This window comes from Amblyomma americanum, chromosome 1 (genome assembly GCF_052857255.1).
Source record: "Amblyomma americanum isolate KBUSLIRL-KWMA chromosome 1, ASM5285725v1, whole genome shotgun sequence".
In the NCBI taxonomy this organism is placed as follows: domain Eukaryota; kingdom Metazoa; phylum Arthropoda; class Arachnida; order Ixodida; family Ixodidae; genus Amblyomma; species Amblyomma americanum.
Genome location: NC_135497.1, coordinates 111062708 through 111087782, shown reverse-complemented (window position 1 = coordinate 111087782; position 25075 = coordinate 111062708). Strand labels below are relative to the sequence as shown.

Here is a 25075-nt window from a genome sequence, read left to right as displayed (position 1 = left end):
AACGCCAAAATTTCGCTCCCACGCCACCACCACAGAAAAGGAGGCGGGGGTGAAGGCGCGAGGAAGCATCGGTGTTTTGGATGTGGCGCCGCGACGCTGGAGAAGCAGTGCTCACCCGCTGCGGCTGGCGAAGGACTGCGTCGCTTCTGGTGGCGGTGGTGACGGCGGAGTTGCGGGTCAAGCGGAAGGCGTCTCTTCCTCGAGCGTCCGCGTGGCCGTCCGCATCTGGAGTCTGGGGTCGGAGTAGCATTTTGGGCAACGGAGATGTGACACCAAGGCTCGGTCCAAGCACGCTGAACGAATCTGCCCCCACCATCTGCAAGAGCGTTCTTTTCTCTTCTTCTTCTCCCTGCTCGTGCACTGCCTTTGCACGTCGTCGCCTTCCGCAGCCGTAATTTTGTTCACTGCAGTTTTGAACGAAGGTTCACTGCGATGGTGTCTAACAATAGTTGCTCATTAAATACCGCAATAGGCTACCTTTCAAAGTTAAGCAAATTGCGCACACTTCGCCTTTTTGTCTTTTTCTTCCACACCGGGAAACGCATCGATCGCTGTGGTGACGTTACCGCAGAGAGGAGGAGGTTCGGGAAATGATACCGCAGTACGTGCCGTTTATATGCGGATTCTTGTTTTGCCGTGAAATTCAAGCCACAGCGTGCCCGAGCAGGGCGGCCAAGTTTAAGAATGCACTTTCTACGACCGCACGTGCATCCTGCATAATAATAATAATAATAATAATAATAATAATAATAATAATAATAATAATAATAATAATAATAATAATAATAATAATAATAATATTAATAATAATAATAATAATAATAATAATAATAATAATAATAATAATAATAATAATAATAATAATTGGTTTTCGGGGAACGGAAATGGCGCAGTATCTGTCTCATATATCGGCGGACACCTGAACCACGTCGTTAGTTAAGGGATAAAGGAGGGAGTGAAAGAAGAAAGGAAGTGAGGTGCCGTAGTGGAGGGCTCCGGAATAATTTCGACCACCTGGGGATCTTTAACGTGCACTGACATCGCACAGCACAAGGGCGCCTTAGCGTTTTTCCTCCATGAAAACGCAGCCGCCGCGGTCGGGTTCGAACCCGGGAACTCCGGATCCTGTATATCGTCCAAAAATAATTTTTTGTACACCTACTTCGTACAATTTTCTGCGCAGGCGCTTATTCGGCGCCGTCCAAAGCTTCCCGTTTTTAAATGTAGGCAGTGCTCCTGTATTGTATGGACCGCTAGAAAAAAAAAAAACGCGACGCGCGGGAAAAATCGAAGTTTCTTCATCATTTGAGCCGCCGCGGTGGCTCAGTGGTTAGGGCGCTAGGCTACTGATCCGGAGTTCCTGGGTTCGAACCCTATCGCGGCGGATGCGTTTTTATGGAGGAAAAACGCTAAGGTGCCCGTGTGCTGTGCTATGTCAGTGCAAGTTCAAGATCCCCAGGTGATCGATAATTATTCCGGAGCCCTCCACTACGGTACCTCTTTCTTTCTTTCTTCTTTCACTTCCTCCTTTATCCCCTCCCTTTCGGCGCGGTTCTGGTGTCCAACGATTTATGAGACAGATACTGCGCAGTTTCCTTTCCCCAAAAACCAATTATTTTTAAGTTTCTTCATCATACAATGCAGACGGCATAAATCTAGCCCGTGTTCAAGCACGCTTCCTCGGTTCTTGCTAAAAAAATAATTTGCTTTATAATGCACGACTTAGCTGCGCTGTAGAGTGTGCGTCGTACTTAAAAGGAGGATGGCAAAGCGTGGCCTCCGTGCTTCGCGATGCACCGACTCCGAGAGCCGGCAACAATGGGCGGCACCAGTCATGTGCACGGAAACAGCGGCCGGCCGTGCTTACTGCGCATGCCCCTTTGCCTCCGATTCGGCGGCCTCGGGTTGCGCGTTCCCTCTGAGTATGACACATATACTCTGAGTGTTTTTCTTTTTCTGGGATGTGCAAAAGAGGGATTCGTTGTTTTCGTGTCCTTATTTTTCTCCCATACCCTAACTGCTCGCTTTACTGACCGTTATTTCCGCTTTATTTCCGGTCTGGTAGGTGTGTATGTCTGAACCATATATATGCTGCACATTTGCTGTTTTATATCATTCAAAGAATTAAGATGGGAATGAACAGGAACAGAAAGGAAACGCTTTGTAGTTTGTGTTGCGTCTAGGGCCATTCGTTTTCGGGCTTTATTTTTGCAGAATTGGGGCGGGGGGTAAAAATCGGGTGCTATTTTGGGAGCTATAATTCGGGAACAAATAGGACTTTTCAGCAAAAGATTCCGCAGTTCGGGTTTTATCGGGTAATACTTTCAGGCTGAAGACAATTTGCTTTAAGCGCTCGTTTTTTGCGGGACATAAAATATCCAATTTTTTAGTATATTGTTTTGCAGAAAAAATAAAGTAATGGCGGGTTGCACTGCAACCTCTTCTTAAATAAGGTATTTCTTTTTTCTCTCCTTAGTTTTAAATATTTCGCCTCGTACGTTATCAGCTGTAACACGGCACTTCTGAGACCGTGAGGCCACAGCCGAAATCGGCATGGAAGAAGGACAAATCACTGACTCTAGGTTATTGCATATGTGGGAAGCACATTTCAGCTTGCAAAAACCGCTGGAAGAGGAACAAACACAACAAAAATCTTAAAAATAGAATTGCACAGTTGCAGAGACTAATTGAAAAATATACTCTAGAGCTTCAACACAAACAATGGGAGCAAATTTGCGACCGCATGAATGGCAAGCTCGAGTGCAGGAAAACTTGGCGTCTGCTAAGGCACCTTCTTGACCCTACAGAGGCTAAATCAACTAAACGAGGTCAACTTATGAGATTAGTGCATCAGTATCAAGGCACCACAGAGGAGTTCTTAACGGAACTATGAGGTCGATACTTAAACACAACCCCAGATGGACCGCTGCCAAACTATCAGGGAACACCAAACGAGGACTTGGACGCTGAGATTACGGAGTCGGAAGTGTGGCTTGCCATGGGGCAACTACGCACCGCGTCTGCAGCCGGACCTGACGGTGTTACTAACAAAGCACTTAGAAACTTGGACGCAGGGTCGGTGACAGCACTCACTGATCTCATGAACAAATACTGGACAGACGGAAACATTCCACAAGAATGGAAACATGCAAAGATTACATTCATTCCAAAGCCAGGCAAGAAATTGTGTATAGAGAATCTACGCCCAATCTCTTTAACATCCTGCTTAGGAAAGTTAATGGAACATATAATTCTCAATCGGCTACAAGAATACGCTGAGGACAATAACTTACTCCCTAACTCCATGCTAGGCTTCAGGGCTAATCTTTCTACCCAAGATATTATGCTGCAACTCAAGGCAGACATAATAGACATGGAACGCAGCAGAGGAACTAAAGCCATATTAGGCTTGGATTTGAACAAGGCGTTTGATAATGTCACGCACGATGCTATCTTAAGGAATCTCTCGGATATCAACCCAGGGGAAAGAACTTTCCAGTACATCAAGTCATTTCTCAGTAACAGAACGGCAGAGATAGCAGTGGGAGAGATTACATCAGACTCTATCTCACTTGGAGGTAAAGGAACGTCACAGGGCTCAGTCCTGTCACCCTTCCTTTTTAATCTCTGACTAATTAAAATTCCTTCTAAATTAGCAGCCATCCCGGGGCTGCAACACACCTTCTACGCAGATGATATCACTTTATGGGCCACAACTGGCAGCGATGGTCAGATAGAGGATACCCTGCAACAAGCTGTAGACATAATACAAGACCTGGCAGGTAAAGCAGGGCTAACCTGCTCGCCCTCCAAGTCCGAATTATTTCTAATCAGATACAAACCCAGGGGCCCTCGAGCAAAAAATTACAAACCTCCGCCTCCACTGAAAATCTGGGTGGAAGGGCTCCCTGTAAAGGAAGTTCAAACTATAAGAATCCTAGGACTCTTCCTTCAGTCGAACCAGAAGAACAAGGAAACACTAGAAAAACTCCAGACAACTGTCAATATGACGGTAAGACTAATTAGACGAATTGCAAGCAAAAGGAAGGGAGTGAAGGAGACAGAACTTTGCAAAATAGTACAAGCATTTGTAATAAGCAGGCTTGTCTACGCACTCCCATGCTTAAAATTAGACAGTAGTGAAAAAGCCAAAGTAGAGTCTATGATTAGCACAGCATACAACGCAGCATTAGGGCTACCGAACTGTACCTCCACCGAAAGGTTTCTGGGCTTGGGAGTACACAACACCTTAGACGAGCTTACAGAGGCACACTTAACAATGCAGAGAGGCCGGCTTTCCCGCACCAAAGCAGGAAGAACCATACTTGATCGTTTAGGACTAGGCATACAGTTGCCACCCCAAGATACCAAAACACAGATACCTAAACGCATCGCTAAGGTAATAAGAGTTAAGCCACTAGCTAAGAATATGCATCCTGCTCACCACGAGGGGAGGAGAAGGGCTAGGGCAAAAGCTCTACACAACATATACAACCAAGATGAATATGTAACCAAGATGAGTATATGTAAATGCCGCAGAATATCCCCAGAAACAAGCGTTCGCACTAACGGCGGTGGATACGCAAGGTAGACTGATAGTCTCCGGCACTACCATAACGAAATCCTCGGAAACGGCAGAAGAGGCGACAATCGCCCTTGCTATCATTAACACAGAAGCTATTACCATACTCAGCGACTCTAAATTTGCCATACGCAATTATGCGAGGGGCAGAATTTCTCAGGCAGCAATGAGCATATTGGGTCAAACCAAAGATTTAGACAGAATTATTGAATTGATAAGGGTCCCGGCTCACTCGGGGAACCCTGGTAACGAAGCGGCACGCATAACAGCTCGAGGATTCGTCAGCCGAGCAGGGGACGCTGTCGTTGCTGAGAGTTTTTCGAAGGACGGCCTATCATCTTTTCACGATATTACTAATCATTTTAAACTTGAAAGGAGGATATTCCCTCCTCCAGACAAAGCCTTTAATAAGGAGCAGAAGACCTCTTGGAGGCGACTCCAGACGCGATCCTTCATGACGCCTTACCTGTTGTCAAAATTCTACCCCGGTGAATACGACCCTGCATGTACATTATGTGGTGATTTAGCCACTTATGATAACCTATTGTGGAATTGTAAAGAGGAGCCGCCCCGAAATCTCTAATACAGGTTCCTACTCTCGAGCAGTGGGAGGCCGTGTTGGTCAGCTCAGACTTGGGAGTTCAAACCCGGGTCATTGAATGGGCTACCCAGGTCGCTGTCAGCCGTGGACTGATAGCCACCTAGCACGGATCGTCTGCATTCTGTCTTTTCTGACGAATTAAATGTTTTCCAATCCAATCCAATCTGAGACCGTGAAACACCGACCTGCCATTGTTTGTACACTGCGACAACATATACATTCCACGTAAATGCGATCACTTTAAACGCAGAAGATCCTTGCAACAGGCTGTCGTTAGCGCGGGCAGCGCACGATACAGTGACAGAGGTGGGCATTTGATCTCAAAAATCACGACCTCACCTCAACCTCGACCTCATCAGCTGAGGTTGAGGTCTCCCGAGACGCCCTCACCTCACTTTTCCTGGGGCCGCTGGCGACCTCACTCAACCTCACCTGAACCTCAATCCTCGAATTTTGAGGTTGAGGTCGGCAGGTCGACCTCAGAAAAAGCAAAACAAAAAAATTATGAAGTTTTTCAGTTCAAAACAATTCTGAGAATCCTGTGAGACAGGAAAGCGAAAATGAAAATGGTACAATTGTGATTACTAGCTATTACAATAGCGGCACTAAGCGGTCTCTAATAATTTGATAAGGTGCGTACAGACACTGTTGAAGTGCACGCAATAAGAGAAGCTTATAATCTGGGATGAACCCTCGGAGAGATTAGGGACTGCGGACAGGGGTGTCCCTTACGCGGTTACAACCAATACGTCGGAGGGTACTGTTTTCATGAAGTTTGGTTCCCTAATTGTAAGCTTATCAGTGCCAATATTCGGCAACTGCTTCGGGTATATTTGTTCGTATTAAAAGCCTCTCGCTCATTCACGCAAGAACCGGTAATTGAAAAACACAGATCTTCTACACCATCTACCAGAAATTAGGAGGGCGGGAGGGGGAGGGGGTTATTCACGATACTAGACTTGAGAATTGCGTATATACAGAAACTGGTCGCCGATGTGCTTTCCAATGTGATCGCTACGCAGATGCATATCAGTATATTTCGATTTTTTAGCTGTATCCTGCATAGCGAGAGCACTCAGCGTAGATAAAAATTTTGCCACCCAGCAAACGCTCATTTCAGTCCTCTGTATGCTGCCTCCGAAAACAAGCTGCGACTGCAGTACACCAACAGGGGCTCGTTGTATTTATGTCTGTGTAGATGCGAGCGGCTTCTTTTTTTAATTCGAAAGCATTCGATGGCTCAGTTTCAAGGTCTTATCCGCAAAAAAAGTGCCTGCAAGAAACGGCACCATGTGACGCCATGAGGCGACGAGTCACGTGACGAATATGGTCACGTCACGTGATTAATTATTGTTAATTAACATATATTGATCAACATGCCTAACCAATGCTTATAAATGTAATTAGGTAATGCTAAGGCTAATTAGTATTATTTATAACATCATAAGAGTGGTACATAATACCAAGTCACGGGACAGTGATGTAATTTGACGTCAAACCTAACCACGTGACGAAGATGTAATGTGACGTCATACCAGGTCCCCATCAACCCCCATTTCAAGGTCCATCATTGATCCCACGTTACTACACATGCCCGCATGACGCATTACAGAGTGCCCACAGCTCGGTCCACATTAATGACATCCGGATTGTCCAGCAGGTAAACACGCCAGTTCTAATTTGTGACATACTGCAATGATCATGCAACGACACATGCCGTGGACCTCCGGCGATGATGATAACGATTATAATGTGTATCTTTATGAGCTCGGGGAAGTCGATACACCGCTATGAAATGAAAACATTCCAGAATACTGATTAAAGATAGTACATTACCTGCAAGAAAAATAATTGCAGGTAACAATTAATGATAATGATGTTGATGTTCATGGGAGGTGAAGACAGTCCCCCGTTTACGCCACTTCCCTCCAGGCGGCATAGTAATGGTTTGAAAATCCTGGGATTTCTCCGATGTTTCGGTGATCCCGCGGCACTTTGCCGGAATGGGCTAAATTACGTCTTCGAATACTGTGCCGACTATTGAAATCACACGAGCCAAAACAACTGGCCTAGAGTGGGGCGCGTGAATCGCTCTCTCTGCCGAGAGCACCACGGCTCTCCGCTCAAATTTCGCCGCAGCGAAATCTCCCCCCCCGCCCCCCCCCCCCCCCCCCCCCGTCCCAAACGCGGGACAAAAAGAATGCCTAAATACTATACGCCTGACCAGAATCCTTGGTACCATTTCGTCAACCAGTCTGAGAGAAGCTGGTTTGAGTCAATCACTTGTTTTCCGTCAAAATTGAGAGTATGATTACAAACTTACAAACAAAAATGGCACACTCAAAACAGAAGTTCACAACAGTGTGCACCATTAAACGTCACATTAGAAGGTTTGAAACATCGACTCGGCAGCACAGCGCCAGCACGTAATCAGTTGTATTGACACATCTTCATTAAAAAAGTAAAAGGAATCAGCTACCACATCACCATACATTCATTACAGTTTTGCATATGTTACCATTATTACATTGCTATATGCTGGTAGCCTGGTGCGTTCGCCCCGTGCTGCGGTATTTCGGCATATTACGAGAATTTCCGAGAAGGAACAAGGAACTGGAGATCAAAGAGAGGTTGTTTGGAAGGATATAAAAGTGAAATTGTATTTGCATCTGCTTGCATTACGGAACGGGAATAGATGCAGAAGTAGGGTGAGATTCGAAAGGGGAAGACACCGACCAAAAGCTCCGAAGGTGTTATACAGGTTTTTCTGGCTTCGTCCTCTCTTCATCGAATCAGCATGTGTCCTTGCTAGGAACTACCCGAATCACATTCTCTCTCCTGTGCCGGCTGCTCCAGTTTCTGTTAGGTCACCGCGTAATGTACAGCAGGATCCCTTTACTCGACTGAAGGGCAAGAGCTGTGACGACAGCGGCGGTAGTCTTGAAGTACACGAAGTAAGCTTGCTTTGGGCCATACGCGCTGCGACGAATTTATAGCGTGATTGTTGGACTGAACTTATTTGTTTGCGGCATCAGACAAAGCTACCAGTGGTCAACGTGAGTTATGTGCTTTGCGCGCTCTCGGGAGTTTGAGCCGACCGGCAGGCAGCTACGGGTGTTGCGCCAGCGGGGGAAGAGGGAGGGAGAGTAGCGTGCTGTGACAGCAGCACTCCTTTCATTCAGACAGAGGGGTGCGTCTTCCTGTAGGCTCGGACTGAACGGACATTACGGCGCAGCACCAAATGCTAAGAGCGGACTAAGCCATCCGGTTGTCTAAACAGGGGAATCCGAACACTAACCGTCACTGCTTGAACACTGCGGTGGTGCGCTCCGACTCCGCTTCGGAAGCGGCACTCGTCGAAGTAAGACGCGGCAATTACAAAAAGTCTGGACCTCAAAATTTCGACCTTACTGAATGACGACCTCACTCAACCTCAAACTCACGCGTGAAGTTGAGGTCTGATTTGCTGACCTCAATCACAAAATTTCGAGCCGTCGCCGACCTCACCTCAACCTCACCTCAAGACGTGAGGCCGAATTCATTTTGAGGTTGAGGTCGACCTCATGAAGTCGAAACCTCATGAGGTTGCCCACCTCTGTACGGTGATGCTGAGTAGACGTCTGGTCAGTCGGTCCCTGTGCTTTTGCTTCTCGCTTCTGAAACGCGCACACTGTTCGGACTTGTCCTCAGATAAGCAACGTCATGAATAAAAAGCGTTAAAAAAGTTTCAAAACGATAAGAGTACTGAAAACATTCGTCTGGATATCCGCACAAGGTGTCCGCGAAGTTCCTCTGCGGTGTATTCAAAGCTCGAGTGCTCGAATGCGACGCCACAAGCTGCCCTCGCACGCTGAGCTCGCGAGGCGGCGCCATCTTGCGGCATCCCGGACTAGGGACGCGGACCAAGAAGATGCCGGCATTCGCTGACTGCGCCGGCTGGTCCTCTCTATCTCCTTAATTCATGTTTGTCCATAGGGAAACTAAGTCCCCTAGAAGGCTTATTTTCGTGTAGAAACCGGGTTGAACCCGATATTTAAGAAATCTGCTCGGGGTGCAAGAATCGGTTAAAATCGGGTTTTAACAAAGAACGATGGGCCCTACTGTATACCGTATTAAATGTACCTGTCCCTCATAATACAAAGTGAACAAGGAAGGGGGAGCCTCAGGGCTCTTAGCCAACGTTTGGACGAGCAGAGTTGTCAGACGAAGACAAGCCCTCTTGGCGAAACCTTGGCTAGGGTGGCTAGAATGCGAAGGGGTGAAGACCGCGGCGCTTCCTCTCGGCCGCGCGTGACCCCTCTGCGCACGGATGCCGCTAGGAGAAATGTGGCGCTGCTAATAGCGGCGCGGTAAGCTCGGCCGTTCAGCCGCGTCGGCCTTGCACACGCCGTAGCAGTTAGTCAGTTCAGTTCGTTTCGTCGCCTGTATTGGGGTGTCTGCAGCGTTTTCTCATGCGAGGGCGATATGCCTTCAACAGCAAAAGTGGCTGTGGAAAAAGTTGAAGTGGCTGTAGACCATCGCAGCTATGCTGTGCGACACAGCGATGCGCGGTTGATTTATTACATTGCAGGCTATGTTGCCAGGAAGCGTGTTTTAGCAACCCATTGTGATGCTTGCAGAGGAGCACGTCTCTGCGATAAAGGCAACAATCCCAAAGAACTTCCAGCTGAGACAACTATTGAGTGGGACCTTGGGGGCCTTTTATATCCGTCAGTATCATTTTACAATTTTGTCAACGTCCTTGAAAACAAACTTACACATGCGTTCAGCTGAACGCGCTTGCATGCCGACGCTGCGGCAGACATTCTACAGTCAATTGTGATGTGCCAAAAATTGGTTGTTCTGAGCATTCTGTTGCGCTGACAGCATCAGTTGCACGTCTTTACTGTCTCACAAAGATTCTCTTTTTGATTAAGGGTGCAAATCAGGAGGATAGCGAGAAGAAAAGCCAAACACTGAAACCTTGCGTGTTGTAGGTCAAATTCTGCAAAGGTTTCCCCCCTCACTTGTAAATAAACGATTTCATTGCCAGATGTGTTGCTTCATTGTCTAGAATCGTCGGAGATTGCTTACATGCAGGGGGCAAGACTTCGAGCTTATTTTGTTATTTATTTATAGCTCATTTACACAATAAATTTAATATCTTTATTATTATATATTTTTCAATGTTCAAAAGGTGATGCATACTGTCACGTTGTCGTTACGACGCTCCACCAGTCAGGAAGACAACGAAAAAACTTCCAAATCGAACTGTTTATAAGGGGCTGACTCGCGCTCACTAATTAAACTGAATGAGTCGGCGGCGGCGATAGCCACCAGCGCGCTCGGCGGTCATCGGACTGAATGCCTGCAGTACATGGCCGCGTTCAATTTAAAGCTGGCAAGGAACCTTCTATCGAGATAAGGAACCAAAAGCAACTACAACTATTTGGAAAAATGTGGGAGCATTTGCTCGTGGCCACGATGAATTGAGATAAGTCTGGTCGCATTTCGCATTACAAAACATAATGATAAAGCCGCTTGCCAGCGATTTTGAGTTCGAACGAACAAACCGTGCAAGATTCACGGCAATATAAAACGAATTGAAATGGGAAGCTTTACCCACGAGGAGTGATCTATTTCAATAAAAAAGTTTGTGCACAGTTTGTTTAAATTCTGCTAATAATGATCATGTACATGGGCCAGACAGTCGACTGCTGTTGGGACATGACTGGTTTACGTTACTCATATACGATATGCTTTAATTACAACTGGGTATACGAAGCCAAGTAGGTGAGCCCCACTGTGCTTTGCATAAAGAATCCTAGAACTGAAGTGTTTCAATTGTCAGCAATCTGATCCGAGTGCAAGTAACGGAAACGGAGGCGCTGCCCCCTCTGGAAAAATGCTGCCCCCCCCCCCCCCCCTCCGGTTCCGGGGTCCTTGCTTACATGAGCGTCAAAATGGCATACATGCTACAGGTTCGCAGGCGGCGACAAAAACTGGTTTGTGAGTTGGGGCGCCTTCACCCAACACGACTGCAGTTAAGAGGTCCTGTGGCACGCATTACAACCTGCTCTTCTCGCCGTAGTGGCTACGTTTCGATGGCGGCGCAATGAAAAGAGGCAGTGCACATTTATGAAACCCAGGGGGTTGAAATTATTCCGAAACCTTCCACTGCGGTGTGCCTCACATCCTGGACAGCGTGTCGAAATGTGCACGCACAAAATGCGCTTCAGTCCAACTATGCATTGCAAACTGGGCTTGTGAAGCAGCACATTTCACGGGAATAAGGATGCGAGTTGACGAAACATTTTATTGTAAAGATTCATTCTTTGACACTCGCAGAAATCGCGCGATAAGCGAAATGGGCTCATCCTCGCATCAGTGGTAAAATTTAGCCTACGCGATGCGCTCATTTAGGCTGCGCCGCGCCTCTGCCCTCAGCGCCGCCACACGGCATCGGCGCGCTGGGGGCCATGCTTCACCGGCCGCTTTTCACACCTCCCCACGCTAGCCACCTTACCTTGGCTAAGCACTCTCAGGATCGGCCCCGCCTTTCTCCCTGTGTTTGTGCTGTCAAGAAGCCCATCTACCTGCCTTCTCTCTACCACTGTCCCTGCATAACCCGCTGACAAGTTTGCAAACCTGGCTCTATGCACCAGGACATCTTGGCAGTCCGTGGGGTTTTCTTTGTAGACTCCCATGTAGCCTTGAGGTTGCAGTAAACGAATCAGGATGCACTTGACCAGTTCCTGGGAGGCGTTTGGAGGCGTGTCTTTGGAAACGTCACCCCCACCCCTTTTTGCTGAGCATGAGCGCACCAAGAGGCCTGACGCACGGAGTGCGCACGAGGTAGTCACGTGAACGTGCACCATCGTGTCCTCATCCAACAACGACTAATGAAGCAGGAGGCACGAGAAGCGAGACTGACGGCGCGGCACCGAGACCGGCGACGACTAGGCGAAAGCGGGGAACGAAACTAGCAGAAGGCAAAACAGTTTATTTTTTATTACTCACACTGTGATTCGGTTTACAACAACGACGAAACCTCTTCATATTTTACTTAGATGGCAATTTATTTCGTCTTTTTGCAACGTTGCTTTTTTCTGTGTCCGTGAGGCTCGAACCTGTCGCGGTGGCTGCCGTTTCGGCCATTGAGCAGCTGTATACGACGCGGTATAAAACCCCGGCCGCGGCAGCCGCGTTTCGATGGAGGCGAATTAGCTACAGCCGCCCGTGTGCTATACGATACCGGTGCTTGTTAAAGAAGCCCAGGTGGTTGAATTAATCCGAAGCCCTTAAATACGGCGCCTCTTTCTCTCACTGCTTACGACCATTCATTTATCGAGACTTCAATAAAAGCGCCGCTGCGGCTGAGAGAAGTGAGACGGTTGCTGCACCTTTGTTTTATCGGATAACGAATTTATTGCTTCATATTTTCTTTTCCGAGCTTTGCGCAGTTTCTATCTGGTGCTAAATGCACTCCTCTCGACTGATGCGAGCAGTAGGCGCAACTAAGGCGAGCGACATGAAGAGGGCTTCGTAGGGGAATTGTTCAGCTTCGGCCCCAAGTCCGTGGGCGATGCTGCGGTCCTCAGCCGCACAGGTACGCCCATGCCTGCCCGCAAACGTCTTCCGCCGTCCCCGAAGAAAGATGACTTCGACGTCTGCCGCACCGTGGTGTCCTGGACGAGTGAGCAGTTGAGCCAGGTGCAGCCGTCGAAGCAACTCCTGGACGACGCCAAAAATTTCGCTTCCACGCCACCACCGCGGAAAAGGAGGCGGAGGTGCAGGCTCGAGGAAGCATCGGTGTTTTGGATGTGGCGCCGCGACGCTGGAGAAGCAGTGCTCACCCGCTGCGGCTGGCGAAGGACTGCGTCGCTGCTTCTGGTGGCGGTGGTAACGGCGGAGTGGCGGGTCAAGCGGAAGGCGTCTCTTCCTCGAGCGTCCGCGTGGCCGTCCGCATCTGGAGACTGGGGTCGGAGTAGCATTTTGGGCAACGGAGATGCGACACCAAGGTTCGGACCAAACACGCTGACCGAATCTGCCCCCGCCATCTGCAAGAGCATTCTTTTCTCTTCTTGTCCCTGCTCGTGCACTGCCTTTACACGTCGTCGCCTTCCGCAGCCGTAATTTTGTTCACTGCAGTTTTGAACGAAGGTTCACTGCGATGGTGTCTAACAATAGTTGCTCATTAAATACCGCAATAGGCTACCTTTCAAAGTTAAGCAAATTACGCACACTTCGCCTTTTTGTCTTTCTCTTCGACACCGGGAAACGCATCGATCGCTGTGGTGACGTTACCGCAGAGAGGAGGAGGAATTCGAAATGGAAGGCGAGCGGAGAGTGGGGGAAGGGGGAGGGATGAAGGGGCACGTGAGGAAAAGTAGAGTTCGTGCTTGAGACGCTTCATGCAGCCATGGCCGGAAAGAAGAGAGGGCGGATGTCAGCGCTGGGCGACAATGGATGCAACCGCGAGAGAGCGTCATGCACGGGACGCTGAACATCAGCCGGAGGCCCGCAAACGCTGTAAGTGCGTTACATGCGAGCTGCGCACAGAACGCTGGCAACAAACGCGCAGCGCAAAAACATCCCACAGATGCCAGATAGAAATGTACGCGCCACCGACATCGTGACAAAAGGGCGGACTCGCGAACATTCAGCACTGCGTGCCGCCGACGCTGTCGCTGAAATTCGCATTAGAAGTTGCGGGAAATGATACCGCAGTACGTGCCGTTTATATGCGGATTCTTGTTTTGCCGTGAAATTCAAGCCACAGCGTGTCCGAGCTGGCCGGCCAAGTTTAAGAATGCACTTTCTACGACCGCACGTGCATCCTGTGCTGCATGTACTGTTCGTATTCTTATTTGACTAGAAGCGTCCTGCATAATAATAATAATAATAATAATAATAATAATAATAATAATAATAATAATAATAATAATAATAATAATAATAATAATAATAATAATAATAATAATAATAATAATAATAATAATAATAATAATAATAATAATAATAAAATAATAATAATAATAATAATAATAATAATAATAATAATAATAATAATAATAATAATAATAATAATAATAATAATAATAATAATAATAATAATAATAATAAAATAATAATAATAATAATAATAATAATAATAATAATAATAATAATAACCAATAAATCTTTATTTTTCGGTGCCCAGGAACAACCCGAAGTTCTTGGTGCTGGCACACCATTCCCACGCACGAAATGTACATTTATTTCACCACAAAGGAAGACACTCACGGGAGGTAATGCAGCAGTCAAGGCGATAGGAAAAAAAGACACATAAACTAGGCGTGACAGCAAGCATGAAGCAAAAAAGCGAAAACAAGAAAACAGCGAGAGCAGCGGTAAATGAAAACAGCTGGAACAAGCAACAGACATATAAATAACTAATGAAATAATAAACAAAGAGAGTGAACGCAAGAACGACCGATAACAGCCAAGTACAGGATATAGCAAAATACAAACAAGAATAAAGCCAATACTAATATGAACGAATAAGAAACCTCTGAAATACAAGCTAGAAATACAAACATACACAATAAGAAATGTAATTAGTGAACGCGTTACAGACAATCAGGCGTGAGTACACAGTATTAATGAAATAATATTAATGAAAACAAGTAGACGTGATGAACAATTAAGGAGAAAAAAACAATATAATACCGGTGCAAATGCACAAGTGTAGTAAAGACAAAATGCATGAAAGGGGAAGTTATGTATGAGAAGAAGAGTGCTCAAAGTGGAACGTCACGGACATCCAATATAAAGGAAGGGAGAGAATTTTCGAATATATCAAGGTGAGGGCAAAGAGAATTAAACAACTTTTGCAGACCGCGGCGGCTGCGTTTTTATGGAGGAAAAACGCTAAAGCGCCCGTGTGCTGTGCGATGTCGGTGCACGTTAAAGATCCCCAGGTGGTCGAAATTCTTCCGGAGCCCTCCACTACGGCACCTCTTCTTCCTTTCTTCTTTCACTCCCTCCTTTATCCCTTCCGTTACGGCGCGGTTCAGGTGTCCAACGATATATGATACAGATACTGCGCCATTTCCTTTCTCCCCCCCAAAAAACATTATTATTATTCTGTCCAGAGGGGAGAGGGAGTGCAGGAGCGCAGAAACTGGAATGGTCTGAATTCCCTTATGCTCTTTAATTTCGCGGTACACGCAAAATGATACGCGCTAGGAGCGGAGGGCATAGAATGTGACCATGAAGAAGTTTATACAAGAAAATTATATCTGCCCTCACGCGACGGCAGCTAAGAGAAGGAAGATGCAGTGAGTTACTCCGTCTGGGACGAGAGCTGGAAGTTTTGCAAGAAAACCGATGTTGAAATATGCGTAAAAACTTTAGCTGAACTCTGTCGATTTTTTCACAGTTCGACTGGCAAGTGGCGTTCCAAACAACAGACGCATATTCCTAAAGCGGCAAGCATATGGTGATGTAGAGGTTTAAGAAAGGAAGTGGGGCTCGAAACTCTCTCGAAAGCCTGCAGATGAAGTCGAGTGTACGCATAGCCCGTAGAGCAATGCGTTTTGTATGAGAGGAGAAGCTGAGGCTACGGTCGAAAAGTGCTGCCGAGGTCATTAATTTCATCAACCATGGGCAGCGGCCTACCATTCACAGAATAAGAGTAGAGAAGACTGTGCGTTTTACGCGTAAATGAGACAACCTTGGTTTTTGATGAATTGAGAATGAGCCCATTCTTCAAGCACCAATCAGAGAAGGCGGATATGTCCGATTGCAATGACAAGCAATCATGAAGAGTATGTATTGCCTCGAATATTTTTATATCGTCCGCACAAAGGAGAAACGAGGAGTTTTTGACCACGGAGGAAACGTCATTGATAAAAACAGAGAACAGAAGCGGGCCTAATACCGAGCCCTGAGGAACTCCGCTGGTTGGAGTGTAAACAAATGAGGTCTGTCCATTTACACTGACAAAGCAGGACCGATCAAGAAGATAGTTGCGTAGGAGGGCTACATTTGAAACACCTATCTCAAACAGCAGAAGCTTTTGAAGAAGTAATGAGTGAGTAACAAAGTCGAATGCTTTGCTCAAATCACAGTACACATTGTCTACCTGACTCCTATGAAGGACTTCAGCTGATGTATACGTCATAAAAGTCACAAGGGTAGTTGTAGTAGAACGACCTTTTATGAAACCATGCTGATTATGTATGATTACATGTTTGAGGTGGAAGGAAAGTACTTTGTGCAAAGCTAATTAAATAAACGTAGAGCTTGCACAAAGAAGAGAAATGGGGCGGTAGTTCGAAACATCAGATTTGTTTCCTGATTTGAAGACAGGGAAAACACGCGCCGTTTTCCACACGCGGGGAAAGGCAGAGTTTTTCAAACAGTTATTAAATATCGTGGTTAAAACAGGGACGAAGGTACTATTGAAGGCCTTTATTTTGGCGGCTGGAATGACATCAGGTCGAGGGGACAAAGATCTGTTCAAACATTTAAGACTCTCACTAACTTCTCGTCAAGAAGAACGGAATTAGGTGCGCCAGGTGGAAGGCATACGGAATCGCAACGTGGAGATTTGTACACGGAGGAAAAGTGTTGAACAAAGCCGCCAGCGACATTCCGAATTTCTTTCCCATGAGAGTCAACTAAGTGAATATGACTATCAGATTTATTCGAACTCTTGCGAACGTATCGCCAGAATTCAGTAGGACGATTAGAGGCACTATTCTCTAAATATTCAAGATATGACTCATGATCCCGCTTGTACAGGCGTTTGCAAAGGGAACGCAAGCGGCGAAATTCATCTGCACATGTATCCAGCCCAGGGCGTTTCGCTTTATAGTGGGCCCGCTCCTTAAGTTTCAGCGCTGTTCTAAGTTCCTTGGAAAACCGGAATAATAACAATAACAATAATAATAACAATAACAATAATAACTGGTTTTGGGGGAAAGGAAATGGCGCATTATCTGTCTCATATATCGGCGGACACCTGAACCGCGTTGTAACGGAAGGGATAAAGGAGGGAGTGAAAGAACAAAGGAAGAGAGGTGCCGTAGTGGAGAGCTCTGGAATAATTTCGACCACCTGGGGATCTTTAACGTGCACTGACATCGTACAGCACACGGGCGCCTTAGCGTTTTTCCTCCTTAAAAACGCAGCCGCCGCGGTCGGGTTCGAACCCGGGAACTCCGGATCCTGTATATCGTCCCAAAATAATTTTTTGTACACCTACTTCGTACAATTTTCCGCGCAGGCGCTTATTCGGCGCCGTCCAAAGCTTCCCGTTTTTAAATGCAGGCAGTGCTCCTGTATTGTATGGACCGCTCGAAAAAAAAAACATGATGCGCGGGAAGAAATCGAAGTTTCTTCATCATTTCAGCCGCCGCGGTGGCTCAGTGGTTAGGGCGCTAGGCTACTGATCCGGAGTTCCCGGGTTCGAAGCCTACTGCGGCGGATGCGTTTTTATGGAGGAAAAACGCTAAGGTGCCCGTCTGCTGTGTGATGTCAGTGCACGTTAAAGATCCCCAGCTGGTCGAAATTATTCCGGAGCCCTCCACTACGGGACCTCTTTCTTCCCTAGCCGAGCGAACTTTTCAGTTTTCTTTTTCTTCGTTCCCTCCCTCCTTTATCCCTTCCTTTACAGCGCGATTCGGGTGTCCACAGAGATATGTGAGATGGTTACACTGCTGAGCGCGCTCGGCGCGTAATCTGGCATGATGTCACACCGCGCGGCTCGCCGCCGCTTGGTATGACGTCACACCGCGTTCCTCGTGTGTCAAACCCCGACCGCGGCAGCCACATCTCCACGGAGGCGAAATACAAAAAGCCGTCCGTGTGCTACGCGATATCAGTGCTTGTTTTGAAGAAACCCAGGTGGTTAAATTAATCCGAAGCCCTTAACTACGGCGCCATTTTCTCTCACTGCTTTCGACCCCTCTTTTATCGAGACTTCAGTCAAGGCGCGGCTGAGAGAAGTGAGACATTTGCTACACGGTTATTTATTGAATAGCAAATTTATTACTGCGTATTTTTTTGTACACCTACTTCGAACCCGCCGCGGTGGCTCAGTGGTTAGGGCGCTCGACTACAGATCCGGAGCTCCCGAATTCGAACCCGACCGCGGCGGCTGCGTTTTTATGGAGGAAAAAGGCTAAGGCGCCCGTGTGCTGTGCGATGTCAGTGCACGTTAAAGAACCCCAGGTGGTCGAAATTATTCCGGAGCTCTCCACTACGGCACCTCTTCTTCCTTTCTTCTTTCACTCCCTCCTTTATCCCTTCCCTTACAGCGCGGTTCAGGTGTCCAACGATATATGAGACAGATACTGCGCCATTTCCTTTCCACCGAAACAAATTGTTATTATTATAATTATTATTCATTGTTTGTACACTGCGACAACGTACATTCCACGTAAATGCGATCACTTTAAACGCAGAAGATCCTTGCAACAGGCTGCCGTTAGCGGGGGCAGCGTACGATACAGTGACAGAGGTGGGCATTTGATCTCAAAAATCACGACCTCACCTCAACCTCGAAAAAAATTTGCTGACCTCACTCAACCTCGACCTCATCAGTTGAGGTTGAGGTCTCCTGAGACGTCCTCACCTCTCTTTTCCTGGGGCCACTGGCGACCTCACTCAACCTCACCTGAACCTCAATCCTCAAATTTTGAGGTTGAGGTCGGCTGGTCGACCTCAGAAAAAGCAAAAAAAAATTATGAAGTTTTTCAGTTTAAAACAATTCTGAGAATCCTGTGACACCGGAAAGCGAAAATGAAAATGGTACAATTGTGATTACTAGTTAATACAATAGCGGCACTAAGCGGTCTCTAATTATTTAATAAGGTGCGTACAGACACTGTTGATGTGCACGCAATAAGAGAAGCTTATAATCTGGGATGAACCCTCGGAGAGTATAGGGCCTGCGGACAGGGGTGTCCCTTACGCGGTTACCACCAATACGTCGGAGGGTACTTTTTTCATGAAGTTTGGTTCACTAATTGTAAGCTTATCAGTGCCAATATTCGGCAACTGCTTCGCGTATACTTGTTCGTATTGGAAGCCTCTCGCTCATTAACGCACGAACCGGCAAATGACAAACAAAGACGTTCTACACCATCTACCAGAAATTAGGAGGGTGGTAGGGGGAAGGGGCTATTCACGATACTAGACTTGAGAATTGCGTATATACAGAAACTGGTCGCCGATGTGTCTCCCACTGTGACGGCTACGCAGACGCATATCAGTATATTTCGATTTTTTTAGCTCTATCTGGCATAGCGAGAGCACTCAGCGTAGATGAAAATTTTGCCACCCAGCAAACGCTCATTTCAGTCCTCTGTATGCTGCCTCCGAAAACAAGCTGCGACTGCAATACACCAACAGGGGAGCGTTGTATTTATGTCTGTGTAGAAGCGAGCGGCTTCTTTTTTTTTAATTCGAAAGCATTAGATGGCTCAGTTTCAAGGTCATATCCGCAAAAAATGTGCCTGCAAGAAACGGCACCATGTGACGCCATGAGGCGACGAGTCACGTGACGAATATGGTCACGTCACGTAATTAATTATTGTTAATTAACATATATTGATCAACATGCGTAACCAATGCTTATAAATGTAATTAGGTAATGCTAAGACTAATTAGTATTATTTATAACATCATAAGAGTGGTACATAATACCAAGTCACGGGACAGTGAGGTAATGTGACGTCAAACCTAATCACGTGACGGAGATGTAATGTGACGTCATACCAGGTCCCCATCAACCCCCATTTCAAGGTCCACATTGATCCCACGTTACTACACATGCGCACATGACGCATTACAGAGTGCCCACAGCTCGGTCCACATTAATGACATCCGGATTGTCCAGCAGGTAAACACGCCAGTTCTCATTTGTGACATACTGCAATGATCATGCAACGACACATGCCGTGGTCCCTCGGCGATGATGATAACGATTATAATGTGTAACTTTATGAGCTCGGGGAAGACGATATACCGCTATGAAATGAAAACTTTCCACAATATTGATTAAATATAGTACATTACCTGCAAGAAAAATAATTGCAGGTTACAATTAATGATAATGATGTTGATGCTCATGGGAGGTCAAGACCCTCCCCCGTTTACGCCACTTCCCTCCAGGTGGCATGGTAATGGTTTGAAAATCCAGGGATTTCTCCGATGTTTCGGTGATCCCGCGGCACTTTGCCGGAATGGGCTAAATTACGTCTTCGAATACTGTGCCGACCCGCCGCGGTGGCTCAGTGGTTAGGGCGCTCGACTACTGAGCCGGAGTTCCCGGGTTCGAACCCGACCGCGGCGGCTGTGTCTTTATGGAGGAAAAACGCTAAGGCGCCCGTGTGCTGTGCGATGTCAGTGCACGTTAAAGATCCCCAGGTGGTCGAAATTAATCCGGAGCCCTCCACTACGGCACCTATTTCTTCCTTTCTTCTTTCACTCCCTCCCTTATCCCTTCCCATACGGCGCGGTTCAGGTGTCCAACGATATATGAGACAAATACTGCGCCATTTCCTTTCCCCCAAAAAAACCAATAAAAATACTGTGCCGACTATTGAAATCACACGAGCCAAAACAACTGGCCTAGAGTGGGGCGCGTGAACCGCTCTCTCTGCCGAGAGCACCAGGGCTCTCCGCTCAAATTTCGCCGCAGCAAAATCTCCCGCCCCCTTCCCCCCCCCCCCTCCCAAACGCGGGACAAAAAGAATGCCTAATTACTATACGCTTTACCAGAATCCTTGGTACCATTTCGTCAACCAGTCTGAGAGAAGCTGGTTTGAGTCAAACACTTGTTTTCCTTCAAAACTGAACTTTTGGGATGATTGATTGAGCACTTTTGGATGATTGATTAAATTTGTGTAAGAAAAAGCGACGTTTTACAGCGCGGAGAAGAGCAACTACTTTATTTCTTGCAATCTTATATTCCAATTGGAGGTCTTTATTGTTAGGTGTGCGTTTACTTTTTTTCCAAACCCAATCTCTGTGAGATATGGCGTGCATAATATCGGAATTAATCCATGCATAGCTTTTCCTGCACTTTTTATTCCTGAGAGTAGTGGAGGACCGTTCAAAATGTGCTAGACGCTCACAAAAATTATCGTACACTTGGTCTGGGAACCTACCGTCAATCAACGAAGACCAGGTGAAATTCACAATGAGACAAGTTTCTTTTGATCCACAAACGTAATCTGAAATTCTGACGTGGTTCTGACCTTATCACTTGAATACTGCGTGCCGACGAACGATACACTTAGGGATACACGGCAAGCGACAGCATAGTGGTCAGATAGTCTATGAGTAATAACACAAGAAGTGAGCGAATGATTAGGTGCTCGAACCGCAATATGGTCTAAGCAAGATGTCACAAAACGGCCATTCAACATTTCCTCTCTTGTCGGGGCAATCACCGTTAACGTGAAACCATAAGATGCCAAAACAGATATATAATCTGATGCTAAGGTATTTGTTGGACACAGGATGTTAATATTGAAATCCCCTGCCAGGCAAACTTGATCCACTGATGACCAGCTCTTCAATGCTTCTTCCAGTTCCAACACAAAATGAGTAGCGCTATTACTTGGGGGCCGGTATACCGCTAACCATAACAGTTCAGAATTTACGCAATGAACCTTTACGGCGAGGCATTCCGCATGCCTGAACGCAAAGTCTACCGATGATGTGTCATATTTTGAATTGACGAATATAGCAATGCCGCCGCCTCTATGGTTAGTCCGTGTTATGCTGCAACACCTGTACCCATTTAACGTGAACGTATGTAGGAAATATTCTGACACATTGATTTTTGTGAACACAAAAGCATCTACAAAATGAAGCAAAGATTCAGGTAGCGCTTTGAATTCATCCCCGTATTTACGTAGACTCTTAATGTTTATGTTCACAAGTGTAAAATCACGTGGTGACGTGCGTCCAAAACATTTCTTGAAAGAGGTGAAATCAGATAATTCACTGAAAGTAGCTGCCATTCTGCTTAATCAATTCTTTTAATATCAGCTTCCCGGATCACACGAATGAGAGAAGCATTTGAATCCTTTTTTGCGTAATTTTTCCGCCTTTCACCCAGCAGTACTTGAATCATTTTTCTTTCGCTGCCATGCGCGTACGCCAGAACAGGTCCCGATTCAACTTGGTTAGATTATCGTTGAAGAAAAAGTTCAGGTCTGAATCAGTCACACATAACTGTCGCAGTTTCTTACGCGCATCGAACCACGCCTCTTTCGCTGATACTGTCGAGAAACGGATAAGCACGGTTTGGTTTTCTTTTTTGCTAGGCAGCCGATGGGCTGCTGCAATGTCTGAGATCGAAAAGTTCAGCTCAAGCTTATTAGCTAGGTCAATCAGTTTTTTCTTCAAGTTCTCATTTTCTTCTTGTTACAGTCCTTCAATCTCCAGATTACATTTTCTGCTATATTGCTCGTTTTCATTTTGAAATTGACGTAGAGCTTGTAGTTCATCTGCCTGTGCTTGCACCGTCGCTTTTAATGCGTCAATTTCCGCCTCGTGTGCTGCAGCATGCTCTGTGCTAGCTTTAACCTGCTCAAGTGCCGAGTCATACTGGTTTGACATAAACGTGACTGACTATTCCAGTTCTCCGACAGTCTTAGACAGCTTCGTGAATTCTGCCTTAAGTAGCAAGAGCGAGTCAACTTTCTGGTGCAAAACTGGCAGTGATGCTAGGCTATCTTTGATCTCTCGGATTTCATGCAGCAGTAGCTGTTCAGATTCAGATATTTTCCCTGCAGGAGCCGCTTCTGACTGAGAAAGGGCGCGCTTCTTCCCAGTTCGACACGTTTTACAAATCCATGAATCCTTTTTCGCTTCTCCCATGCCCATGTAGGTACTACTACTAACACCGGAACATGACTGTCCTAGGTGGTAGCCGAGTTTACACTCGAAACAACACAGATACCGTCCATCGTCCGGTAGCACTCCATGGCATGCAATGCAGTCGGTACAGTCTTCCAAATCTGGCATAGTTCGAGACAAGTACAGTGCAGTCAGCGGCAACAGAAACGATAAGTAAAGGTAATTAACGTCCAGTACCTGATAAAATACAGAGCATCAGTGTTGGGCCGTTCGAATCGCCGCCGACTGCAGAGCGTCACAGGAATGCTGTCTTCTTAAAGAGGCAAGCCGAGGAGCCAAGGTTTCCGGATGCGACGATTGTCAGCGATTGAAGCGCCAGGATCAGGATGGAAGCGCCCGGATCGTTTTCATCGATGGAAGAGCCAGGATCAGCAGGCGATGATCAACCAAGGGGGCGGTGACTCCCAGGCTGGTCGATGTTTGCAGACCTGATAAAATACAGAGCATCAGTGTTGTCCGTTCGAATCGCCGCCGAATAATAATAATAGAATTAATAATAATAATAATAATAATAATAATAATAATAATAATAATAATAATAATAATAATAATAATAATAATAATAATAATAATAATAATAATAATAATAATAATAATAATAATAATAATAATAACTGGTTTTGGGGGAAAGGAAATGGCGCAGTATCTCTCATATATCGACGGACACCTGAACCGCGTCGTAAAGGAAGGGATAAAGGAGGGAGTGAAAGAAGAAAGGAATTGAGACGTGCCGTGGTGGAGGGCTCTGGAATAATTTCGACCACCTGGGGATCTTTAACGTGCACTGACATCGCACATCACACGGGCGCCTTAGCGTTTTTCCTCCATAAAAACGCAGCCGCCGCGGTCGGGTCCGAACCCGGGAACTCTGGATCCTGTATATCGTCCCAAAAAAGTTTCTTGTACACCTACTTCGAACCCGCCGCGGTGGCTCAGTGGTTAGGGCGCTCGACTACAGATCCGGAGTTCCCGGGTTCGAACCCGGCCGCGGCGGCTGCGTTTTTATGGAGGAAAAACGCTAAGGCGCCCGTGTGCTGTGCGATGTCAGTGCACGCTAAAGATCCCCAGGTGGTCGAAATTATTCCGGAGCCCTCCACTACGAAGGAAGGAAGGAAGGAAGGCCTCACGCGTTGCTGGCACATACCCACTACGGGGGAGTGGCCAAGACACAGGCGGTTAATTACTGGATACAAAAAATTTTTGACGGGAAAAGCAGTGGAAATAGTATGTAGTCTGATAGATTGGAAGAGGGAAGGAAAGGGGTCCAGTTAACTTGGAGATCGAAGACGGGACAATTGCTTAATGTGCATAATAGTACACAATGCCTGTAATGTTGCAATGGCTTACTGACAGAGATCAGGAAAAAGAAATTAGAATGGGAGTCGCTGCGTTTCTTGAAGAAAAATTTGCACAGCAGAGCGCACACTCCTGTCGCTGCGTCCAAGCAAAGAAGCGCCAATGGAAAGAACAACCGCGGAAGACACAGGCAAGCCCAGTTGATGAAATGGAATTTGCAAAAGACGCTTCCTCAAATGAGAAAAGCGGCGGCAGAACAACAGGAAGTGATCTATTGTCTCAGGTTCGGCACAAAAAGGGCACAGTGGGGAAGCTGCCAGGCCAGATCTGTGAAGGTAGAAATTTAGAAGGGGAACCCGGCAACGCAAGCGCGTGAAAGAGACCTCTAGTCTGCGTGAGCGCCAATCTTTGCTACTCCAAGGATGCAGAAGATGCTGATATTCGGGAGACGATGTAAGAGCCGAGGCAGCAAATTCCTGAAATATTGTGTAGCTGCGAAACCTCACCGCAGCTGTATATGCACACGATGGTAGGACAGCAACAATTGGGCCGCTGAGAGAGGCTCTTGCTAAGGAATCTGCAACCTCATTTAAGTGAAAGCCCATGTGACCTGGTACCCAAACCAACCTTACCGAATTTAGATGCAGCGGAATCAGGAACTTAAAGAGGCGTAATGGCCGAGAGTCAGTGGG

The 25075-nt window shown here is 46.6% G+C and overlaps 1 non-coding gene across 1 annotated transcript; it reads left to right on the top strand.

The window, feature by feature from the left end:
• The first annotated feature begins 24008 nt into the window (after nucleotides 1-24008).
• Nucleotides 24009-24080, top strand: TRNAC-ACA (transfer RNA cysteine (anticodon ACA)). The gene has a single exon. It is a non-coding gene; the product is annotated as a tRNA-Cys (tRNA).
• The last annotated feature ends 995 nt before the right edge of the window (nucleotides 24081-25075 follow it).